This window comes from Petaurus breviceps, unplaced genomic scaffold (assembly GCF_028583685.1).
Source record: "Petaurus breviceps papuanus isolate PSGF00001 unplaced genomic scaffold, PetGlider_PUasm1.0 229, whole genome shotgun sequence".
NCBI lineage: Eukaryota > Metazoa > Chordata > Mammalia > Diprotodontia > Petauridae > Petaurus > Petaurus breviceps.
This window is the reverse complement of record NW_027185903.1, coordinates 25,929,265-25,935,664: the sequence shown is the minus strand read 5'-3', so window position 1 is coordinate 25,935,664 and position 6,400 is coordinate 25,929,265.

Here is a 6,400-nt window from a genome sequence, read left to right as displayed (position 1 = left end):
TCTCCCTTCCCCCTTCTCCCAGTACATTGCTCTCTCAACCTTTAATTTTATTTTTTAGGTATTCATATTCAACTAACACCTGTGCCCTCTGTCAATATATACTCCTATCTGCCCTAATAATGAGAAAGTTTTTATGAATTAGAAGTATCATCTTCCCATGTAGGAATGTAAACACTTTAACTTTATTAAGGCCCTAATAAATTCCCTTTCCTGTTTACCTTTAAATGCTTCTCTTCCTTGTCACCATAGTAACTGTCTAGAGTCAGAATTTTTTTCTATTGTTTGTTCATTTTACCAGTCTATTATTTGACTTTTAACTCTTTGTTAAAGTAGGACTCTGCTTCCAGTGTAGAGGATGCATTGTCCCAAGCTTCAGGGATTTTGTGCAGCTGTTTTAAGAGATACTTCTAGGTACTTGTAAGTTTTCAGTTCTTCCAAGGTGGTATGATGAAGGAGAGGTGTTGACTCTTCTCCTGGTCTGTGCCCTGGTCTATGATGACCCCTAGCACTATTTTCTGCCCTGGAGCTGTGAGAAGGGTACCTTGTCCACTGTGACCACAAGCATAGGTATGCTAGTGCCCCTCCTTGCCCTGGGACTGATGCTCAGAACTGGGACCTGCATCCAAATATGGGCAAAGCAACAGAATCCTTCCTCAGTGCTAGCAAAGAGGCCTCTGCAATTCCCTTAGGGTGCGTGGGCTGAGAACTCCTGAAGCAGTTACTGCTACTGATTCAGTGGCTCCCAATGCCTACTCCTGGTTTGCTGGAGTCAGGGTTATGCTGGAGTGGACTGATCTGGCCTGTGCCACACTCATACCCAGGTGCAACAGACCCTTCCTACTGAATTTCTAAGTTGTCTTGGGCTGGAAAATTGTTTCACTCCATCTTTTTGTGGGTTCTGCCACTCTAGAATTTTTAGAGACATTATTTAAAGGTATCTGGAGGAGTTTGAGGGAAAACTCAGTTGAGTCCCTGCCTTTACTCCACCATCCTGGCTCCATCTTAGAGGGTTTATTGAAGTCTCAACGATTTGATTATGTTATTAAGTCTACATAAATAGATGAAAAAAGGAACAGAAGTCAAGTTTTAAGAACAATAATTCTACTTTCCTCTGACAAAGATTGTTTTATTAAGAGACTTGAAAACATTGCAGAATAGATTCTGCAAGTTCAAAGGAAGTCACTTAATGAAAAAACACAATCAGTGAGCTAAGAATTAGCTAAACTTAAGAACAGCAGGAAAAGAAAAAAGACCTGGTGATCATAGTAGACCAGAACTGTACCTGAAATGCATTGTTCTTTAACAATTTATATCATGCAGTAATATATTAATTGAAATAGGTTATGATAAATCTGGAAATAATACTTTGCTTGGCACTGGTGTCCTGAAAAATCATGCTATAATTTTGTTCTCTGCTTTGAAAAAGTATACAAAAAAATTGGAGAGGGTCTAAAAAGTATTAGTAAAAATATAAATATAAATAAATGTAAGCAGAGAGCTCACATCTCACAAATTTTGAGTTTTTAAAGTAGTTTTCATCAAAATAATACCCTGAAGTAGACAATGTAAATTTTTTATTACCATTTTATAAGTAAGAAAGCTGAATTGACTGATCTATAGTCATACAATTTGGAAGCATTGAACCCAGATCTCACAGCCAGACTCCGATTTCAATACTCTTACCACTGACAATTCATTCCTGTATATAGGTGGGGCAGTGGCCAGAGCACTACTCAAGGAGTTAGGAAGACTTCAGTTCAAATTTAGTCTCAGATATTTACTTAGCCATGTGACTTAGGCAAATAATTTTAATCTGTCTGCCTCAGTTTCCCTATTTAGAAGTATTGGTGATAATAATAGTACAGACCTCCCAGGGCTGTAAAATGAGATGATGAGTAAACACTAAATTGCTATATAAACGATAGTTGTGTTATTATTAAATAATTTATTGAATGAAGGAAAGTTCCTATGAAGAAAGGTTAAAGGAATTGGGTTTAATTAGACTTAAAAAGATAAAATAAAAAGGAAGCTGATTGTCTTCAAGTATTTGGAAGGTTACTTTAAAGTCAAATGGCCAGTTTTCTTCTCTATCCACTGAGAAGACCAAACATGAGGAAATTGTTTTCACTTACAGACTCCTACATCTCAGCCTTATGACATTGATTTTTTAACCTTAAGACAAGACTTTAAATTGGTACATATTATATTTCCTTTTTCTTTTTTAGATTCAATGCAATGTCCTAGTCTGTAGAGATCTTTTTTGGACTTTGATTCTATCATCCAATCTGTTGCTTATCCTTTTTAATGTTGTATCATCTGCAAATCTGACAAGAAAGCTGTCTATGCCTTTAGATTTTTTGCTATTAGGTTGACACGGTCCAACCGGCTGCCATGGCCAAGGGAATATATTTGTGTATTTGGAGGAGAGAAAGAAACATGAAGCATGGAATAGCTATCCCCAGAGATTTATTGCAATAGAACAGATATAACCATTTGCCCTGGGTGATTTTAGTGATTCACCCTTCTAGGGTCAGGGGAATGAGTCAGAGGACCTCAAGAGAATCTCTGTCATCCTCAATATGAATCCATAGACACATTTCTAATTGAAACCACCTAAATTTAAATTTAAGCCTGCATTTATAAGCTAACAAAATATATTTATCTTTCATCTCTCTCCTAAAGAACTCCACAGGCTCTGTTAGTAATTATAAAATAAACAGATTAATTTCCACCCAATTAACAATGACGTCAAGAGAGTTTTTTGTATTGCTCCTACAGAGATGAAGATTGAAAATCAGGAAGCAATCAATTGATGTTACTGGTGAAGCTTGTGAAAGGACTAGGGTCATAAGCAGACTGCTGTTTAAGGGGTAAAGTATCCAAATAGGAGTTATTTTAAGAGTCATGAATGCCAGGACATCCATAACAATTGCTTAGTGAGAAGCACTTTGCATAGGTTCCTCGCCAGTTTGATCCTGTGAGATAAAATCCTAGCCAAGGAGCTCACTCAGAGCAAGCCCCTTCACTTGTTTGCTTGTGATAACTGCAGGCAGGATTCGTGATGACCCTATCTCTTCTTCTTCTTCACATAGCACCATCCATCCTCCTCTACCTTCCTCTTTTGTCTGCCTGCCCTGCTGGCCCACCCTAAAAACAACAACAGCTGGCATTTATATAGCACCTACTGTGTGCCAGACACTGTGCTAAGTGCTTTACAAATATCATTTCATTTGATCCTCACAATAACCCTGGGAGGTAGGTGCTATTATGCATCTTATTTTATAGTTGGGGAAACTGAGACAAACGGAGGTTAGGTGGCTTGCCCAGGATCACACAGTTAATATATTTCTGGGGCTGAATTTGCATTCAGGTCTTTATGATGTTAGGTCTGGCATTCTACCCACTGTGCCATCTAGCTCCCTCATGCTATCAGACTATCTATGAAAAGCACTTTTTTTCTCATGCTTTGCAGTAAGTTAACAAAAGAAGGAGAAAAGGACGCTGATGAGAAAGTAAGGACATGCTATTCCTAAGAACCAAAGCACATATTTTAGGGGTATTTTATGTGTTATTGATTCAAATGATTTGTTCCACTGCTCATTTTTCCTATCAGCAAAACAAGCACCAAGAGCACTAAAATAAATGAATTTATTCTCCTTTCGTCCTTCCTTTGTCCCAATCAACAGCCAGAAAACTGAAAAAAAAATATTATGGTGCATAGCCCTCGAGTACGTAGTAGGTCATGAGAGGAAGAATAAAGGGTGGCTTTAAATAAAGAGTACCAGTAGTAAGGGAAAAGCTCTGTTATGCAGGCAATGTGATATGGTGGAAAGAACACTGAATCCAAGCCAGAGTACTTGGGGTGAAATCCTATTTGTGCTATTTACTATCTGTGTGTCCACAGGCAAAATACTTCCCCTTCCTGGACCTCAGTTTCCTTCTCTATAAAATGAAGGGGTTGAACTAGATGAACTTTGTGGTTCCTCCCAATTGATTCTATGATATTTCAATAACTCTTAGATCAGTCCCATTTGCATCAATGGAGAAATCTCAACCTTTGGAAATTTCAATGTACATTCTTCAGTCTTATCTGTTAAAATCTTTTCTGAGATGGACCATAGATTTATTTTCCTTTGCTCTATAGAATTCTTGCCATTTAGAAATAAGCCACACCAGTGACCAGGATGATAGTAGTTGAGCCCAAAGGCTTCATATGAAAAGCTCAAGGGTATATTGTTGTGCATCCAAGGTGAGTCAGGGGATGTCTTCCCCTTTCCAATCAGTTTTATACCTTTCCTCAAATCTCTGTCTGAACTGCTAACATTAACAATGCAACAAGATTTAACAGCTTCTAGTTTTCTTTATACAAAAGGGAATTGAGGGGAGGAGTATAATCAGTACAGAGTGCATTTAACTACAGCAGAAAGCTAGCTTCTTTAGGCACTTTCCCCTCCTGGGAAGAAGCTAAGGCAAAACTCTTGAGGAGTAGGGAAGTTAATGGTAGCTGGGCCCATCCAGACAGCAATCAGGAGATTGGAGGAAAGCATTCACTAATCATCACTGTCCATTCCTGGCTGTCTTACTTTTCCAGCCTCTTTTCAGTACCTATCAACACAGCAAACACCCTCATCACCAGTAGCTGCAATAGTGTCAGTCTCCTTAAAGACACAGAGGAAGAGAAAGCCAGGGAGCCAAAACACCAGGACCTGACAGCAGTCCCAGAAGGGCTCCTGCCCACATGGTCCCATGGAACAAGGCAAATTCTGAACCTTACACTCTCAACTAGATTCAATTCCTTCAAATGTCTTTCTCCCATAAGTCTCTGCAAAACAGCCGCCGAAATCTTCATAAAGCCCTTCTAAGAAATCCAAGTTCCCAAACACCAGTATCTAGAAGATCAGGGTTTGGTCTTCATAGCAATAAGGGTTAAAAATCTGAGAGTAAATAAAAGACCCAAGGACAAATTTTAAAAGAGACTTAGAGGAGAAATCAAGAGGGTACTCAATGTCTGAGAGAAATTCAGTTAAATTTGACATTTATTGCATCTATCCGTAATTTGTGAAACACTGTATTAGGCACTAGAAATGCTAGGGATGTGAGAAGTAGCCCTCCGAGGGTGAAGAGACAAATAGTAAAACTGGGGACACCAGGAGAGAAACCTTACAACTTTCCCTAGAGCTGTCCCTGAAAATAGACACAATATATCTAATACACACAAAAAGAAATGTTGGGCTTACTTTTTTTTTCCCCAGCAGTAATGAGATAGGGATCAAAGATTTGTTGGTTACATATCAGCTCAGAAAGGGTCTCCTAAAGGATCCAACCAGCTGGACCCAAAGGGCAGAGTAAAGCTCCAGATAAAGGTCTTCATGAAGTTGCTTGGGTAATATGTATGTATATTCCATCTATTACCTTCTGAAAAGTTGCATAATGATAACACCTTCCCCTATTTATATGATCCTATATCTAATAGATCATCATTGGAAACTTCAGATGATAACATGTGTTTTACTTAGAATCATAGAAACTTAGAGTTGGAAAGAATTTCAGATGTCAACTAATTCTTCAATTCAGCCATTTAGAGGATTTAGTGTGATTCTTTATACATTAAATGCACAATAGTTTACCTTCCTACATTCCAGGAATGAGATGTGTTCAGAGCTTTCATCATCATCAGCAGCAGCAGCTGCTGCTGCATGTATTGCTAAGATGCCAGGCACTGGGCTATGCACTGGAGATGAATAAAGAAAGATGGGTGGGGGGGGAAATGAGTCCCTGTCCTCAAGGACTCCACATGCTAATGGTGAAGACAACTATAAACAACTATGTACATAGGAGATATATATGATGTAAATGGGAGGTAATCTCCAATGAAAGGCATTAGCAGTGAGAAAGGGAAAAGACTCTTGCAATCAGATTTCAGCTGAGTCTTAAAGGAAGCCAGCAAAGGCAGAAGTAGAGGAAATAAGGGAAAGTATTGCATGAATGAGAGAAAACCTGTTAAAATGTAGAGCTGGAGAGTAGAGTACTGTGTGAGAGAAACAGAAAGAAGGCTAGCATCTCTGGGTTATACAACATAATGAAGATAGTAGGGTGTTAAAAAGGTGGAAAAATCAAAGAAATGCACCACAATATGAATAAACTCAGTAACACAATTTTTATTAAACCAGGAAAATAAATTACTTGGGGAAGAAATCCAAATTTAACAAGAATTGCTGAGAAAGTGGGAAAAAACATTTTGACGGAAATTATATTTAGGCCAGCATTTTATACAATATACCACAATAAACTCAAAATAGACACAACCTCAATGTCAAAAATAAAATTTTAGAAGAGAAGCAGTTCTGATACCTTTCAGTGCTCTGTTTAGTTGGGGGGTTCTTAATCAAATGTGGTATCA